A 19,727-nucleotide genomic window follows, 5' to 3' on the forward strand; every position below is an offset into this window, starting at 1 on the left:
TGTTCCAGTGAAGCCAATTTGAAGATCCATACAGTTAAGCTTACTCTTTTTACCCGCTGAAGCTGAAACAGCAGACAAAGAGACTGAGTTCCTGAGATACTATATGTGTGGCAGAGAAATGTTTCCATAGAGAGCTTCGCAGCAAAACAGAATCGCTGCCTTTTATCAGATAAGTACACACTAGCAAAGCATCCAGCATGATTTTTTTAATGGCTAAATCCTGGGGAAAATGTGAAGAATGTTTGGCTAGAAACATGCTTTCCCAATGAACACAAAACTTGGCTTGTTAGCTGCAGGACTCAAAGGAGATTGTTCAGTGCAGATGCATTTATTTACCGTATTTTTCGCTCTATAACACGCACCTGACCATAACACGCACATAGTTTTTAGAGGAGGAAAACAGGAAAAAAAATATTCTGAATCAAATGTTGTACTAAACTATTTAATAAACAACCGGTATATCAGAATCATATTACAACCATGTAAAGTGAACAGCAGTCAACAGTGGCATTAAGAACCATCATCACTGTCATTAACAAATGAAGAGAGAATTTTAGGTTCGAGTACTCTTCTAGTCTTCTGTGAACCCCAAGAACTCATCAGTGCTAGAGTCAGAATCTATGAAGTTCAGCTGCTCACAATCACTGGCATCACTTTCTTCGCCATCTTCATATAAAATCTCATCTTCTTTTGCATCCAAACCATTGCTAATGCCACATTTTTTGAATGACTGTGCAACGATTTCCTCCTTCACCAAGTGCCATTATGTTTTCACCCCATTAAATATTTGAGGGAGTCATCCCCCACCCCCATTGTGGTATGTGAGGTGGGGCTTACCTGGCTGCCCCCCAATATTGTTTTAAGTTGGAAGAGGAAGGGAGGGAGGGAAGGAAGAGAGAGGGGGAACTCACATTTGTGCAGCTGCCTTGCCTCGAACGGGAGCAAAAAGAGGAGGAGGAGACACAGGGACACGAGCCTTGTAAGCCGCTTTGTTTGAATTTACCGGTGAGGTGCTGGGGGATGGACGGAAGGGGATGCCCTCTTTGTCCCTCCTTCCAGCTCATTGTAAAGAAAGCAGAGCCGCTTACATGTGTGTAAGGGAGAACCATAGAGCAGGCAGACACTGAGAATCTGAATGCGCTCAGCTGTTGCCGGCTTCCCTCCCAGCGACGGAGGAGGAGAGGAGAGGCTGCCGAAAAGCCATAGAGTAGACAAGCCAGCAAGCAGGCAGACAGGCTGTGCTCAGCTGTGCCGGCTTCCCTCCCAGCGACGGAGGAGGAGAGGAGAGGCTGCCGAAAAGCCATAGAGTAGACAAGCCAGCAAGCAGGCAGACAGGCTGTGCTCAGCTGTGCCGGCTTCCCTCCCAGCGACGGAGGAGGAGAGGAGAGGCTGCCGAAAAGCCATAGAGTAGACAAGCCAGCAAGCAGGCAGACAGGCTGTGCTCAGCTGTGCCGGCTTCCCTCCCAGCGACGGAGGAGGAGAGGAGAGGCTGCCGAAAAGCCATAGAGTAGACAAGCCAGCAAGCAGGCAGACAGGCTGTGCTCAGCTGTGCCGGCTTCCCTCCCAGCGACGGAGGAGGAGAGGAGAGGCTGCCGAAAAGGCAGCAAGAGCGGCTCCTCCCGCCTGCATTCGCTCCATAACACGCACACACATTTCCCTTTATCTTTTAGGGAGGGAAAACTGCGTGTTATGGTCCGAAAAGTACGGTAAGCAAAAGACAGAAAACAAGTGTTTTGGTACAAGTTTCCTTTAGCCAGACCTCCAGTTTACTAGACTGTGTGGCAGGAAGGTTCAAACCCTCAAGTATTTAGGTGATATTATATAAAACACAGCTCTTCTATGTTTGGTTTGAAACTCTTGTTAAGACCTTCTGATTTTTTTCTGGGATGTATTAAACAAGTAAATGGACAACAAAGTCCCACAAGCTTCCACGTTAGGACTTTCATGGTGACCAAGATTCTTACACCACAAGTAAACTGTGCTGGTGGCAAGGTGGAAACAATGCACAACCATGAGAGTGATGAGTACTATTAACATTGCTGCAAGGATACATCATGTGATTTCCACTCTATCTTGGTATCTGCGTGGGTGTACGGTGATGCAATTTTACATGATGTCAGATTTCCAAGCCTACACATTTTTCCCCCTAGGGGAAAAAAAGCCCCCTTGCTGAATTCTGAGTAACATAACACACATTATGGTTTGGAAAAGCAAACTTAAAATAAGATTTTTTTAAATGGCTCACAATGTTATTCAAAGCATCTGCATTTGAAACTGGAAAGTCAGCATTTCTGAAATAACCTACTGTACTAAACACCACTCGTTTCAGGCTTGAGCACTGCATTAAGGAAGTTTAGAAGTATCTGACTACTTTTGGACTAAAGATCCACAAAACCGATTTTGTGCCTCATGTTATGGGCTGAAAATGAGGTAATTTCAGGTGCAGTGTAATTGGGCTATAATTACAACCAAGCCTCATACAAATATCCTCAGAGGTGTTTGTCACTGACGATGTTGTTTTGCCACTCCAAAAAAGCCCCTTTATCTTAGCTTCACTGTAAAGCACAGCCTATTCTACCTCTGAAACTGTTTTGAGCTTGTACCAATCTGCTCGGCTTCTCTATTTCTGGTCGTAAACATGGTCAATATACCGCAGGAGTTTGAGTTCAACGCCATCACTTACAAGTTGTGTGGACAGAACCAGGAGCAGTTATTGAGTTTCCTTGATGGTTAGCATCTGACAGATGTCTTAGAGCTATCAGTTTTAAAACTTGACAAAAAGAAAGCACATTTTGCTCTTTAACACAAACAGCCAACCTGCCACGATTATTCAGTTCACATTTATGCCAAGTATGACAGCAACCTTAAGCCATGAATTAAACTGGTAAAACTTCCCTCCCTTAATCAACTCAAAATATATTTACTGCTTTCAGTCTGTGTGACGTGTGCACTCACTAAAATGAACCAGTTACTCAATTTAAAGGTTTTGGCCTCTGCTTATACTAGTTGCTTTACCAGTATAACAATAAGTGTCCAAATTGCCATTTGTTAGTACATAGGTCAGTTTGTGGGAACTAGTAACTTGGTCTTACCTTTGCATATTTCTGATGCACCTCTACTCCACCCCAGTCCTTTTGCAAGCCCCTTCTTTTTCCTGCAACATCCACGTCCCACAGAATGTGGGTGGGAGAAGAGAGTGGTCAAAAGATTTGATGCAGGAGAGCTGCTGCACCTGCATTCTGTCTTAACGCTGTGGAGCATTGTACAGATATAAGCAGAGTCTCTTGTAACCTCATTCCTTTAGTGAGGGAACAAGAGAAAGCAAGATTATGTAAAATGCCACCAGCTATACACAAGACGCTTTTCCAAATTAACTGCAAAGACGAAAGCGAGAATGCCCAACCTGAGTATACATAACTTCTTGTGAAGACTGATGTCAGTATGGAACTTACGATGCAGAACATGCTGTCGTGTCTTGTGTCTGCAGTTGGCCAATCTACACAAACAGTTTTGTCACATATACAGTAACAAGGAGCACAAGGGGACTCCCATATGAGCCTGTATGTGAAAGAGTGGAGGACAGGAGAGGCATCTCCTCTCTCCACAGCCTTCTGCTGCCTGTTTTATTTGAAAACATCATGTCTTTTACGTCAAGAAAGGGGATGGAAAAGAAGAATAGCCAGCAGGGCACAAGGTAGGGGGGCTGCAGTACAGTGAACAGATGAGCTTTCTTATCTTAACTACACTGCACTGTAGCAGTGTTTCCCAAACTTGGGTCTCCAGCTGTTTTTGGACTACAATTCCCATCATCCCTGACCACTGGTCTTGCTAGCTAGGGATGATGGGAGTTGTAGTCCAAAAAAAGCTGGAGACCCAAGTTTGGGAAACACTGCACCAGATAAACGACCTTAATGAACAGTAGCCCCCACCTCCATGAAAAGGCATCATTTACCTCCTGCATTTATTGCAAGAAGCACAATGCATGCCCCAATGGTAGGCAAAGGTATCATAGCCCAAGTTCAGCATATTACATGCTACACTCAAATGAATGTAGCAAAGGCCCAATCATTTTTTGAAAGGGAATGCAGCTTTGGGAACAGGGAAATTCAGAGAGCAGGAGAAGAACCTCCTCTATATAATCATGGAACAAACATGTTCCTGGTCTTGGGGACAGAAATGAAGTGACTGGCAAAATATCTTTTGTTACATTCATCTTCAGTTGTCCATCCTTGAAAAGTGTCACTTAAGACTGAGCAGGAAAATATTTTTTCACACTTTCAGTGCTTGCTCTTTCACATTTTAGCAGTATGGCATTTACAGTCCGAACAACTGCTCACTGCCCTGCCATCCAAACATCGCAAACATCCATAGCTCGTTCGCTCTGCACTGTTAAGTTTTCAAGTAGATTCTTGGGTGAGCGGGAGCAACTCCTAGCATTAATTTCGTTTCTCTCAGGGCCAAGTAAATCTGCCAAACAGCAATTTTCACAACATGCTTTGTAATGAAGCATTATGAACATCTTCTCTACACAGCCATGACTTTCTTTTTCACTCTGGGATATTGTCATTTCAGCACTCGGAGACAAACAGCTGAATGACAGCCTTGAAAATAAAAGCCTTTATAATGTGGCCAGGAGTATTTGGCAGCAGCTGCTATTCCTTCGCACACATTTCCCATCATCTTTCCAGGCCTAGAAGCAAGCCTCGTTTTCAATGAGCTACTCTTCCACCACTGCATTGATGGTTTCCTTTTCATAATAATCTTACTTTGTCTAAAGAAAACTACGCCAGTCCAAAGACTATTACTGAGAACTGCAACAGTGATCAATAGTATTTTCAATGTGCACAAAGCACCAAATTATATAAAACAGAAACCACAGTTCCTTCAGAGGGACTGTGTTAATTAGCTGAGCCATGCCAGGATGTTTGTGTTGCGTGGCGAGTTCCTGCCCCCCACAAGGATAAATAAAGACACCGGACACCAGAATTAAGGTTAAATGGGCGAATTAGGCCATTGATTCAGGAATGAGAGGCATTGGCTTTAGGCATTGGTCCTATCGACTATCCGGCTCCAGCCCATTTGCTGAAGACCGGAAAGGGTTAACACCATAGTGGGGGAGTCTCCTGCTGAGGCACGTCAACTAGGAGCTCTCCCGGGTCACCGCTTGGGGGCGTGCCTTAGGCCCACACCTCCATAGGCTTCGGACAGGGCCACGCCCCCCGGAGTCCTTTATCGGACCACCCTTCATTTTCTGGGGGGAGGTATGGCGTTCCTCCCCCCCCACATCCTCTTGACCCCTTCTTACCAATGCCTAACCACCAATGCCGAGGAGTTGTGACGAGTTGCTACAAGGTAGGCGAAAAACCAAATGGCCACAAATCGCCAATTGGGAAAAATTCCTACCATGCCCCTTGCAGCGACAGACTAAAGTCCATAGCAAAGTCAGAAGCCTACCTAAAGGGAGGGAGGGTGGGAAAACGTGGTGCTAGCTGGCAAAAGAGGGCGAGCCCCGGCTGCGCTGGCCCTAAATAGGGCAGGCCACGCCCCCCAGCCACCCGATTGGCTGGCTGGGCGGACAACGTGGCTGGGATTCCCCTGCTCTCGCGGGGGCTGAAACCAGCCCCCGCTCACGTGGGGTGGGCGTGAAGCCCGCAACCCCACTTCCTGGCCAGGTCCGGAAGTGGCTTTATCCCCAATACTGTCTCTGCAGTTGTCAGTGTATCTGTTTTGCTTTCAAGAGAGGCTCAACCAGCAGAGGAGAGCTGCAGCAGTAGTTTCCGAGGGGCAGAGTCACTGAAGAAGCACACACAGGTGAAAGGAAGAGGAAGCAAAAAGGGAGGAACTGCACAAGCACACCAGCAATCTGGTGCACCCACACAGCTCCAACCTCATCACCACCTAGCACCCCCCCCGAAAGGCTATTGGAGTGGCTCCACCCTATAGGGCAAGCTGCTTCTGTTTCCTTTTAGTTAATGATGAATGCTGTCTGTTCTTTTTAACATCCATGCCAACACGAACTTGCAAGGGGTCGCTCAGGACTTCATGAAAAGCATGGCCTCCATGAAGCCTCACCTCCCCGATAGCCCTCACCTCCATGAATTTTCTAATCATCCAGGGTGGTGGCCATCCTCGCCAACTGTGGGAGCAAGCTCCATCATTTAATTATGCACTGAGTGAAGACTTCGAACCTTCCAACATCCAGTTTCATCAGATGCCCATGAATTCTAGTGTTATGAGAAAGGGATAAAACTTTTCTCTATCCACTTTCTTCCTGCCATGCATAAATTTGCGAACTTCTACCATATCACATCTCGCTTGCCTTTTATCTAAACCAGGGTTTCCCAAACTTTGGTCTCCAGCTGTTGCTGGACTTCAACTCCCATCATCCCTAGCTAGCAGAACCAGGGATGATGGGAACTGTAGTCCAAAAACGGATGGAGACCCAAGTTTGGGAAACACTGATCCAAACTAAAAGGCCCAAACACTGCAACATTTCTTCATAGAGGAGTCACTCCATCTGCTTGATCATTTTGGATGCCCTTTTCAAACTCTATTAATATCCTTTTTGAGACGAGGTGACCAGAACTGTACGAAGTATTCCAAAAGATTTGTATAATGGCATTGAGAGGAGCGCAGAGAGAAGAAATGCCACGGTGCTCAACCACACACCTTCACCTGTCCCACAGCTGCAACAAAACATGTTATGACCGGCATCCTGGGAAGGTTTCGACCAATAACATTCCTTACCTTTGTCAACATGGGGTCCTAAAAGGTTTTAAATACTGGGCAGTCCCATGTGCCAAAAATTATATTTGCTTTAGATACCCCATGCCTGCAAAAGTGATAATTGAATCTTAGACATATCTTATTCAATTTAATTGGTGTCAAGAGACCATCTGGCAATATTTCAAATTCATGCACAGAATGCTCTTGTTTGTTTCTCCTCAGCGCAGCAAAGGCAAGAGTGTGGGAGGACTGAATCAGATACTAGTTGCTTTAAACCATAGTTTGTTTTAAGCTATAGTTTAATGCTGCATGCACCAGGCTGTTATTGTTATTACTATTTATTCAATTTCTTCCCTTCCGTTCCCTTCACCAAAAGGTCTCAGGGTGGGTTACAGTAATTTAAACTCAATATTAAAAAGCAGTTTAACAGGAATAGGGTGGGACCTGAAAATCTCAGGTTGTCAAGGGACGGGGTAAAGAGGTGCATCTTCAGCATATGACAGAAATTCTATGCTGTGACTAGTCGTCTTATGGGTCAGTATTTGGGTAAGCAAGTGGACAAGCCAAGATTAGTGGAAAACAATACTAAATGCAACTCATGTAAAGGTAAAGGGACCCCTGATCATTAGTTCCAGTCGTGGACGACTCTAGGGTTGCAGTGCTCATCTCGCTTTACTGGCCAAGGGAGCCGGCGTACAGCTTCCGGGTCATGTGGCCAGCATGACTAAGCCGCTTCTGGCGAACCAGAGCAGCGCACGGAAACACCGTTTAACCTTCCTACCGGAGTGGTACCTATTTATCTACTTGCACTGCATGCTTTCGAACTGCTAGGTTGGCAGGAGCAGGGACCGAAAAACGGGAGCTCACCCCGTCGCGGGGATTTAAACCGCCGACCTTCTGATCAGCAAGTCCTAGGCTACTGGCTTCCCTTCCAACTCATGTACACAGTGCTAAAACCTAGTTTAGTGGTACACACAAACTGGGTCTCACTGTTTTCCTTCTGTCCCACATTCACTGTATTTCCACTTGGCCCAAGTGTGAAAACTCCAAGGCACCTTTAGCTCCATGTGAGAAAATGTTCTGAGATTCAACTGGTTCTGATTTATTTTTTTTAATGTCCCTTTCCTGCTCACAAGCCACTTGCATAGTTTGCATAGAAAGTTAATGGCAGGCCAATTCAGTGCAGAGAAGAGGGGGAAAGCCTGCACTGGGGCTCACTGAGTCAGTTCTAAAGATGTCTTGACATTTTCCCCCTGATAATAGAATGGTATTCTGGGAACTTGCAACTTCCACATTAGCTTCCTTAACTGCAGGAGTAACCAGCACCACTTCTCTTTATAGATCAGCTATGCAGGGTTAAGGAATATTTACAGGAACAGTTTCCTAACTGATTTTAGATACAGTACTTGGCAGCTATCTAAGTTCTTTTAAAGGGTTCTGCTTTAAGGCACTTTTTTTGCTGAGGTAGGGTAGGTAAGGAGAGTGCTTCGTTATTTCTATTTGAGAGAAGCTATCAACAGAGATGGTTTTATGAAATATCCACTATTTTTGTCTGCACCGTAAGTTAAGAGACAGCACTTGGCTTTGCCTCATCTGACGCCTGTAGCACTTTGCTTTCAAGTTCATAAATAGCAGTGGAGCGCTGGTCTTCAATTGTGTTTTACTTGAAAGCACAGCCCATTGATTTTAGTAGAACCTGCCAATTAAGATTACAATCTTAATAGTACAGGTTAGTCTAAAACTGGTTTTAAACACCCCATCATTGTTTGCTTTAATCCTAGCTGAGGCATTTATGAAATAATCGTGCTGCTGTGAAGAGTCATTACATGTACATTTACAATCTGAAGTAGACCAGAGCTGTGTGTTATGCGAACATGTTTAGCCACTAACATTAATAGTTTCTCATGCATTTGCTGGGCAAGATAATTGCTTTTCAACACAAGTGTAATTGTTTTGGCAGATTTCTTGCTCATTCCATGTGCGTTTGCTTATTCCCTGGAGACTTATCTCTCTTAATTTTTGGGTTCCCATGAGAATGTTGATATTACAGCTTTTGATGGATAAAGTTGACTCCACCTCTGCTTTTGTTTTCAACCATGGATTCCATTAAAAAAATGAAATCACATTATTAAAGAGCTTTAATTATCACTTGGGAAACTTTCTCTGCTTAGCTAATGCACATTGCAACTGTTTACAAGTACAATTTCTCCCAATTCAAATGTCGCCTTACTGCTCTGCCCTGGGGTGGAAGAGTGGGCATTTATGTTTAGCTTGCCCTTCCCTCCCAAGTCCTTCCCATTTTATCCTCATAAGAATCCAGTGAAATGGGTTAGGCTGAGAGATGGGTCAGTGGCCTAAGGTTGTACAGTATGTGTCATGGCTGAACGGGGAGTTAAAAACTGGGTCTCCAAAGTCAGTCACTCTAATCACTAAACCATGCTGGCTCTAAAGAACAAACACTGTCCCTTGCTCATCCATAACACCCTATGACTAGAAATATGATGGAGTCACACCATTTCTGTCACATGTATTCCATCATATGCTGAAGATGCACTTCTTTACCCTGGTCTTTGACATATGATATATTTTCAGGACCAAGCATGAATCTCACTTGGGTTCATTCCAGCTCATGGAAGTACTATAGAAATCCAGCCTGAGTCTTTCTTCTGCCAATGCAGGTTTCAAATTCATTTTATATACTTTGAGCACCAATGCCCTGGACCACTGGAAGATGTTATAGTGCCTCTACAAGGGGACAAAGCACGAACAGGGCACAAGCTGTGTCCTTGCCTTTCTTCTATAAAAGAGCACTTCTGATTTTGCACAACACCAACAGTAGTTTAGGCAGCACATCCCTAAGAACCTAAAGTATGACTCGAGTGAGACATTTTTGTGCATGTGTATGAGATTTTTTTCACATATCTAGCGTGAAATGCACTCTGGGACATGCCACTATTCTGCCACTAGTCTATTCAAAAGACATGCACAAGAACTCAGCTGAAAATGCCAGGGAGAACCTGTTTTAGATGCCTGCCTCTCAATTTGCAATCACAGCCTCTGCCAATTGTTTTTATGGCATCATCTCCCCTCCCCGCAAAAACCCTCCTCAGAATTTCTGGCTGTAAACCTTGATGTTCCCTGCATCTTACTCTGGAAATGCAGGGCTAAAAATAAATTGCCACATTAATCTGTGTGCAGCATATTTAATTTCAATGCAGCACAACTCCAAGCCATTTTCCCTTGAAATATTAATCTTTTACCATACCACACACATCTGAACTTTCCGGCAAAGCTATTATGACATAATTTATTACCCTGAAGCAAGTCAAGATTTGTATGCACTCTGGCAAGCTCTGGCTGTCAGACTTGAACTGAAGTAATTATTAGGATGTATGAAAGCAGGTGTCACAAGCTGCAAGATGGCTTTATCTTCCTTGTTGTAACATCAACAGACTAAAAAGCAATCCATAAAAGAAAATGTGGCGTGGCAGGGCAAGTACTTTAGAGTCCATATGAATAAAATGGAAGCTGCAGATTATGTCTCTCTCCCTTTTGTATGTAAGAATTTAGCATCACTAAAATGACAAAATTCTGAAAGCATACGTCTCCTTTCCTCTTTTCTTACTAAAAACTCACCAACCAACCAATCAATCAACTACGGTAATTTTCATTTAGTTTCACAGGCACACATCAAACATTGAACCCTAATTTGCATATGGATTTTCAAAACAGGCTTGGCTGTAGTGAAAACGCAGGTGCTTTATTAAAGATTAGTTTGGCCTATTTGATGCTTACACAAAAACTAAGTAGCAAGCTGCAGAATTTGGGACAAAGTGCATTAAATTAGAAACATAGCTTTAAAAAACTATGTTCAACATCAGCATTATAACCACTTTTATTGCTTATTACAAAAAACAGCAACAGATTCAATCAACTATGGATATTATTTGTATCCCCTCCCATTCTTTTAAATGCAGTTATAAACCCCAATAATACTGTACGTCAAAGCCATCTTTCAAATGGTTCTGGGATGGGATGAAATTTCTGTTTCCCTTACTTTTTCCTAGCAGGATTATGTAGTTTTAAAAAGCAAAACTTTTCGTTTTCCATAATGTTCAGCAATTTAATTTGGCCATTTGAAATACCTTTGCTGCTTTAAACTGCTCAAAACTCTGAAGCCCTGAAATGTCATATTAACATTTCAAAAGGCACAGCATTAAAGGAGGTACACTTCTTTATGGCAAGCAGGCAGAGTTTTGTGGAGCACTTATGTGGGAAAGGTCAGGGCAAGATATGACCTACATTCAGTAGGAGAACAAAACTATGGCTCTGAATCTCTTATCTGAGAACGTACTGCCAGAGGAAAGTCCATTATAGGAATTGTACTGAACGTACACTAAAGTTCAAAATTAAGAAAAATGTCATCCAACCAAACTAATTTTATCAGTTCATTATGACAGCAGGAAAAGCAGGCAAGTGTTCAAAAGAAAAGTTGTTTTCTTCTCAAACCCCCACAATATGCTTTCATAAAGTTGACAACAACATGTCTCATTTCAAGCAAATACAGAAATGCTTGTGCTTCCTTGTCAGCTTTTTTTGCAAGGCACGACTAAAGCAGATTTCACAAGACTCCCAGACAGTGGAAGGAGAAATGTCACAGATCAGAAAGTGAGGTACTTCAGTGTAATGTACCTAACAAATGTTTCTTCAGTCCCTACTTATGGGAGACCTTTATGGTTCTAATATCAAGATAAATCACATTACTCACCTAATGTGGCTGTGTGAGAGACTATGTACACTTACAGTGCAACCTTACTCATTTTTGTTCAGACAAATAGTCCCACTGTGTAGGTAAGTGTCTACAGGATTGCAGTCTGAAGAAAGAAAAACTTTCTCCATAAGACTTCCCTCTTGATACTCTTATTAGATGTATGCAACTCATTAATCACTCATAAGTCTAGCATTATACCTTTCAACACGGTGAAATTGAGAGACTTTGGGATTTAGTTTTGTTTTCATTGTAGATAAACAACTTTTCTGATGCAATCCACAAGACACTGCTAATAATTTCTTTTAAAATGCTGCTGCAAAAGGAACAGGGAGCAGCAGCCATATCTTCAGCATGATGTTATTTTAACACTCCTCTCAAGCTTTTCAGGCTTATGATTTTGGGGGATAATCTGACCAGCCGATACCTGTTTATTTTCCTTTGACATTCCTAAAAAGCAAACACAATTGCAGGAAGAACTGAAGGAGCCTGCTCACATGAAATCATGGAATGAGCAACTGGCACCAGAGCTTCAAGGGGGTTTCTACTATGTATTTTTACTGTTGCTATGTACTCATTGGCCCTAATTCTATGGTTTGGATAAGGTATGAAATAGCTGGAGCCCAGAACAAGTTAAGGAAGGTTGTAACCACAGGCTTTCGTTTCTCAGATCGAAAGCTGTGGTCCAAAAATGTGCTGGCTGGTTTCAGGGGCAGCTGCTGGCCAGATTCATACATTTCTAGTTTTCTCCTTTCCTACCAGCAGTATTCAGTGGCTGGATGTATTTTACGGCATAGGACTTGCAGGCACAAAGAGAACAAGAAGTTACAGCTCTGAGCAAGCTGATGTCTGGGCTTTCCCCTGAAACTTCCTTGAAATGCAATGAGACCTCTGATACTAGTATTACAGCGTTTTCCAGGTGGTTCCCAAGGCAAGCACCCCGATTACGGCACCTAAATGATGCCACAGTTTGGGGAACTGGGATGCACTGTGGGCTTGCATACCTCTTCCTCCCCTTGCAAACTCAACATCCTTCCTATTCGGTACAAACCAGCTTGGATAGCTCAGCTGGTCAGAGTGTGGTACTGCTAACGCCAAGGTTGCATGTTTGATCCCCAATAAGGGACAGCTGCATATTCCTGCACTGAAGGTGGTTGGGCTAAATGACCGTCAGGGTCCCTTCCAACTCTAGTATTCTTTGAAACCAGTTGGTTTTTGCATCTGAACTGGGCAAGCAGTATGCAAGCAATCATCTGCCTCCAAATGAACTGAAAACCAAAGCAGATTTTCTCTCTCTCTCTTTGCAACTATAGTTTAGGACAGCCTTCTCCAACCTAGTGCCCTCCAGATGTTTTGAACTAACCCCCTGCACAAATGCTGGGTAGGCATGATAGGAGTTGTAGTCCAAAACATTTGGTGGGCACCAAGATAGGGAAGAGTGGTCTGGCATTATGAAAGAACTAAGTTATTACGTCTTTCCCAATCTAGCGATTTGCCCAAAGCCTCCCAAGAAACGATGCTGCTGACCACAATTTTGACTTTGGGTTTTCCACACCCAGCCCCAATGCTTCCGCGACTGCAGTGCCCTGGCTCTCAATATATAAGTGGGTTATGAACAATATTTTCTTTTATACAGACAACATGCAACACTAGGTTAAAAGATCAGACAGGAAAATGTCTACCCAAAACAACATGGTTGCCAGTTACAGAACACTGACAGTTAAATACAGAGATTGAATGTGCAAGAAGGAATGTTTACATACTTTCTCAGCACCATATTATGAAAATAAAAGGCCAGTTCCTATCCAACCCATGGATGTCTTAAATGCAAGTTTCAGATTAAAAGAACACAAATGTTTGAGCTACAATGCGACAGGTGGGCTTCAAACAACTCTGGGCAAAATGTCCCACAGACACACAGCTTTATATGGAAGAACAGCGTCTTGAAATTTATTTTAGTAATATCAATTTTTTTTTTTTGGGGGGGGAGGAATATCCAGAAAGAAAGTGGGAGGAAAGATTCAGGATTTCTAGACTCCCCAGCCCCCTAACCAAGAATCACATTGTTAGAGTGGGAGGAAGTGTCTGTTCTTTGTGCTTACAAAATCTGAAGAAGAGCAGACTCAATACAGGGAATCCATGGCCATGATTCAAAATAAGCAATTTATCCATGTGTCAGGGACCTATATGTGCAGGCAGAACTTTCTTTGGAAATATTCTCAAGAGCACGCCACTTCCTAATCCTGAAGAGGCCATTTGTCCTTCCATTTCAAAACTGGCAGGAATTTTTCAGAAACCGGAATTGCTGTTAAGAATACTTAAAGGGAAGTGTAGTTCCCTTACTCACATGTAAGCTACTTCTACAGCCATAACATATAACTCATGCACGTTCAATAGAAAACTTTGGGTCGATGGGCACAAGTGCTGTGGGCACTACTGCCCCTTGTTACTTCTCTTCCACTTTGCCAGGTCACACAACCCCACATCAAACAGACAGAAAGAGAAAACACCCATACCCGCGCATATCTATGCTTTGCTTTACTGTGGGGTCTGGTTAAAATCAGATCCAGTAGAATTAAAATAATCTAGAATTTACATGGTTGTACAAGGTCCCCACAAAACCACCATCAAACTAAAACATACATGGGCAGACTGTACAGTAAAAATCATAAGAGCCAGCGCTTGCCAATTACAGAAAAGCAATTGTCTAGGGCATGTATGGATCATAATGAAAATTTATAAATTTAAGTTTCATTCAGATACATTTGGAAAAAGGAGAGAGGAGATAGAAGGAAAAGTCTCTAGGCTTCGATTGTGCTTCTGGTTGCATCATTAGGAATGCAACAGGGTCCTTTTGGGCTGGGAATAACTTTTTAAAAAGATACTATTGTTTACTTTGTCAAACTAATATTTTTTTGGGAGGGGTGTTTTTTAAAGTAGCTGTCTATTGAAAGTCAGAATGAAGTATTCACCCATCACTATCCATCGGAAGCCTGAACAAATGTGAAATGTAATTGGGGGGGGGGGTGGAGAATTTTGGATTTTTTGTTGTTCTGTCATGAGAAGCCAGCAAATGTCACCTTAAAAGGAATAACAAATCCTCCGTATTTAGCTACTGCCGAGATACTACTTTGTCAACTACGTTATTTCTAGTAAATGACTCATGAACCCCTACACGGTTCTAATAACTTATTTAAAGTAGCATCGCTTCCTAAAATACATTTTAAAAAGAAAAGACGGACCTACCAGGATTGCTATTCAACTTGAAGTTGAAACAATTTGCATTCCAGGGCTTAACAACATTCCCTCACTTAAAAAAATAAACCAAATCTAGATGTTCCCTCCAACCTGATTTATTTATTTTTTTAAACACGTAGCCTGAGAAAGAGTTCTACATAACTTGAAGGTTCACATAATTGTGAACACTGTTAGATGGTGGTGAACGTATTATTTTACTGACCTTGCTGGGCATAAAGTTCACAGCCATTAGATGCAATTCAAACCAAGTAAGATTCTAAAACATAAAACATGTCTTTTCTGGGCAGACCTCTGAAACAAGGGTGTTGCCTCATGCCAATGGATTAGTTTGTCTAATTATAAGTTGTTACTAAGAGGTTTGCCTGACAAATGACTAGGCAATAGGAGTATTCATTTCAAGGATGCTGTGATTTACTGTGTGGGTAATTGTAATAGGGAAACACGTCTAATATCTCACCCAGCGATCCAGTTAAATTAAGAGCATAGTTCTGCCCTCAAGAAGAACGCAGAGGATTTTCACTTAAGTCTGTGGCAATTACATCTATGTCTTCCCAAACCCATAATCTATCCAAAGCAAATGTATTCCACCCACACTTACAAATGTTAATTAAATTTGACTCGAACATTTTTATTTAGGATTGGATAGGGCTTATCAGAGGATCATAAAAAAAACCTGATGCAAAACATTTACAAAACTAGCTCCAGAAACTCCAGATATTGTGATGGAAACCAAGAGGGATGAGTAAAAATAGTCTGAAAGCCTCTGCAAATACTCCAGTTTGTATGAGAGGTGATAGTGCGACAGTGTAGGCAGTAATGTTTCAATTGCATATAGCGTCTAAAATCAAGTCGCACAAACTTTCCCCAAGACATTGTGCTACTGTTTCCTAATCTGTTCTTGTTCCAATAATCTATAATGAGTTGTTGCAAGGGTAGGGGAGAAGAAGTAAGTAAAGATACCTTTTCGATACCTGCCCTAGCTTTCCCGATTTAGAAAACAAAGCGGTTCTTTATGGATTATGTTGCTAGTGTTTTTCATGCAACAGGAGAGGAACTTGGGTAACAGAATCCATGAGATTATAAAAATAATATTCTACTTAAAAAAAATATCACTTATTTATAGCAGTAGATCTAGTCCCTCTTCCATGGAAGCTAACTTTCTTTAACTTCTCATTCCATGCTGGGATTATCTCCCACTAAACATAACATCCAGGTTCTTGCATTTAGTCAGAAGGAAGATGTCAGTCTGTACCTGTGCAAGTTTCTTGGTGAGGTTGATGGACTTCAGTTTATAGGGTATGTTCACCACTTGCTACATTAAAAGAGGGCATACTGGAGAAAACGACAGCAATCCTCTAGAAGCAGGCTTTACACCCGCTGTGTGGATATTGAGCTTCTCGCCCAACGCATGTAATGTTTTAAATTTGGGTGAAAAAGCTCTTAACACTTTCCCCTGTTAATGTCAGGAAATACAGTCCAGTGAAAGTACTCTGGGACTTTTACATAGGTCCAACTTCCTGCTTAGTCACAAATTGAGCACGCTTTGGTTCCTTCACTGTAAAAATGGAAATAGCTTACCTTTACCTGCCATAGGGATGAGAAAATAAAGGCAGCATATGCATTACACAAATGACATCATGAGAGTAATAATAATTACTTTTCTGAGCTGTGTTAGACAAAACAAGCATGTTGCTAACTAAATGTTAGCACCACTAATCTACAGAAACCCTCAATAGGTGCTGTCCCATTTTCTGTTATTTACTCTAACACAGTCCAATCAAAAGACAATATAGTAATGGAGGTTTGCTTTGCTATGGGACATGCAGCACCTCCGACAAAATTACTCAACTTAAATCTGACTGCACAGAAAATTCCTATAACACTTCTTTCTGGTACTGAATTTATTTACTTTAGAAATCGATTTGCTCTGTCACTATTTATTGCCGCATGCTGTTCAGTAATTCTCAGAAGCTGCATGAAAAATCACAATGTTACACTTGTTAAATTGACCTGATGAAGTTAGGACACCGGTATATGAATCACCCCAAGAGGCAATTCTCCTAAATTCATGCTCTGCGTAACGCTGCTAAATCAGAAGAAAAAGCAAAGTTGGTTGTACCATATGTACCCTGCAGAGTTTTCAATTGATTGTATGTAGTTCTGTATACAAAACATCAATTAGTTTTACTTTCCTGCTGCAGCTTATTGCCAAAATGAGAGGTTTACAACCTTTTAAAACAAGGTGGATTCAGTAGTTAAAATGTTAGAAGACATAATTAAATACTCTCTGGAAAATGGAACAGTTTCTCAACAATATTCTAAACGAGGCCTCAACTGGTCTGTAGAAGTGAACTGAATGTAAAGCGTTGCTTCTGTTTCCCTTCTGAGTAGCGTACACCCACACACTTTCCCCAGTTTCCATATAATTGGAAAAGCAGAAGCATTTGATTGTAAAAGTTGTATGCCCTGACTCAAGTCAGTTGAGTACACATTTTACTTGCATCAATAGCAGAGTGGAAGGCTGCCAGTTTAGTGTCTTGGCTGGCATTCAAACATGCTGATTGCTGAGCTCTTTAGCTTCTGAGTTCACTATAAAAAACAGCACAACATCCCTCTCAAAATCACTGCTGATAGAGGCCTTTAAGCTCAGACTCAAGGAATGAAAGGATGCAAATGGTATTCAGCTATTTCTTTAAAAAGGTATGTTTTAAAATTGTGCTTTGGCTTTATATGCATTTACAATACAGAGTATAACATTTTATCCAGCCAAGCAAGGTTTCCATGCATACTTACAGCCAGAATTTGCTCAAATCACCTAGAAAGGTGGAGATTTACATTTACATTTTTACATGTTACTTATAAAATTCATAGCACATAATCTAATTCCTCAGTTGTTCAGGATTGAGCACAACTGCTGCACCTAAAAGCTTTCAGTCTCAGGCCACTAAAAGTTGTCAAGTAAACCCAAGTGAAATGCTCTTTAAAGTCCCACTATCCCCAAATTTCTCACCACTGACAACGTAATTAAAAAAGGCTTGCCACTGTTTGCATAATTTGCACATTTGCTGTCAGTGGAAAAAACCCCAGATGCAGCAGATCAAACTGCCTGGAAAATTCATTCATGTTCTATTGGAACTATTTCATAGCACAACGTACAAATCTTTCACAAAATTTGAATATGTATTCATACTGCATATATAGTAGAGGCATATTTGACTACTTAAAATAATTCCCTGGATAACTAACCTCTGTACAAAGATGGTACAAATGAGGACTCGGCTCCTAGCTGAAATTATATCCCTTAGGGAGAGGTCTATGTAATATTTAACCACAACAGATAAACCTACAGCTTCTCTTAAAGTGAGTTACTAATTGCTTCAGTTAATTAATAAAAGACTGGATTTACTGTACTCATCCTGGGAAACCGTAAGAGGAATTCTAAAGCAGCTTCAACACATTTAACTTTTTGCAAATATAGAAGTGATTTTACTTAAAATTTCTCTGTTACCATTACATTCAGCAGCTTCTGCCTCACTGATGATTAGTCTCTCACTGGGGATGATACAGTCCAGACAGTACTAGATAAGTTTATTTCCACGGCAACCCATCACCCTTGGCACCCTCCACCTAAGTTTTATAACCCCCAGGCAGGTGAGTTGGGGAGGGGGCTAAGAAGGAAGATGACCTATCTAATTATTGCCCTATCTTTCAATTTCTGCTTAATAAAGGTGATCTCTCTCAAACCTTATATACCTGTGGCCTTAAGATGGGTTGGCACTAGGCAGGGGGTTTTTTCTGGGAGAAGGTGAATGCTGCCCCTCCTCTTCTTGAAGTGCTCTCTTGTTATCCGCAGGTGTGGCAAAGAGCAGCACTGAGTTAGCACCCCCAGACTGCCCCTGAGGTGTGAGCTAAGATGCCTACTACTGAGCAGAGATTTCTTTGGTAGGGAAGGCTCCAGCATATTGCTTCAAGTAACTTCTGACAGCATTTTGTTAAAAAAGCTCAGCAGCAAAGTTGGAATAGCAGCAACAACAACGATGATTAATAGAGGTGTTGTGTAGGATTAGGCAGCTCGCATGAGGCTTTTCAAATTCAAAATGTTTTCTTTGTGCTTATTTTAAACCCTTATATTGACAATAGCAAGTTAATCAAGCTTTGAAAACAAAACAAAAAACCCAGTTATTTCTAAATCATGCTTTCATAGGGTTCGTTGGCACTTGAGTGAAAACATGGTCAAGAGGTAACCTCAGACAACTGTCTGGAGAAGGACATTTTTCCCATGCCTTCAATGCTATAGCATGCATTAACCACAACTATTCAGTCTATCATTTTGTAGCTTACATTGTGATGACTTCAGTGAGAAGTGTGTCGTGTCTGCAAGCTGGCATACATTTGCTGAAGTAAAGTTGTGCAGCAGTTCTTAAATCTAAAACATAATTTAGCAACACAGCAATTCTGTAAAATGGAACAAACTAATTTCGGACAGAAAAATGTCTCCTAAGGAATGTTCTAGACTGACTAAAAGTATCTGTCAAAGAGATTTGTAATCAGATCAACGGTCAAATCCAGGGTGGCATACAATACAAAATGCAGTTGTGCAAGGGGTTAACGCTCAGCACAGCTTTTGTTGTTCCTTTGCTAGGCTAAGAAGAATAGTTTAGCATGGTGTGTTGCCCTCTCCAGGAAGCAGCTCAAACTTAATACTTGTTTCAACAGGATACTCCTGACTTGTAAGTATAAGAGTCTGAGAATCTGACTTCATATTATATACTGCAATCCGTCTGCAAGTCAGTTTGAGAAGCCCTAGAGAAAACAATTCCCATTGCTCCTCTGTCAAGGAGTTTGAAACAAACAAGAGGAATAAAAGCATATAAAAGAATAAATGAGTGGGCTGGGCTCCCTTTTGTATATGAAAAGGCATCCGTATTTAAAAAGCCTTGCAGCAAACCTACTGTTCAAATGTTCTTTAAGAACT

At 41.8% G+C, this 19,727-nt stretch overlaps 1 protein-coding gene across 15 annotated transcripts in view; it reads right to left on the reverse strand.

The window, feature by feature from the left end:
• The window catches only part of ATXN1 (ataxin 1), a 231,494-nt gene that overhangs the window by 43,129 nt on the left and 168,638 nt on the right, over nucleotides 1–19,727 (reverse strand). The window contains exon 6 of one of the 15 annotated variants that reach the window (XM_081873388.1): nucleotides 19,094–19,178. The exons of the other annotated variants lie outside the window; for them this stretch is intronic. The gene's annotated coding sequence lies outside the window, so the exon portion shown is untranslated. The remainder of the gene's footprint in view (nucleotides 1–19,093; nucleotides 19,179–19,727) is intronic. 15 annotated transcript variants of the gene reach the window in all.

This window comes from Podarcis erhardii (assembly GCF_964252035.2).
Source record: "Podarcis erhardii genome assembly, chromosome: 8".
NCBI classification, from domain to species: domain Eukaryota; kingdom Metazoa; phylum Chordata; class Lepidosauria; order Squamata; family Lacertidae; genus Podarcis; species Podarcis erhardii.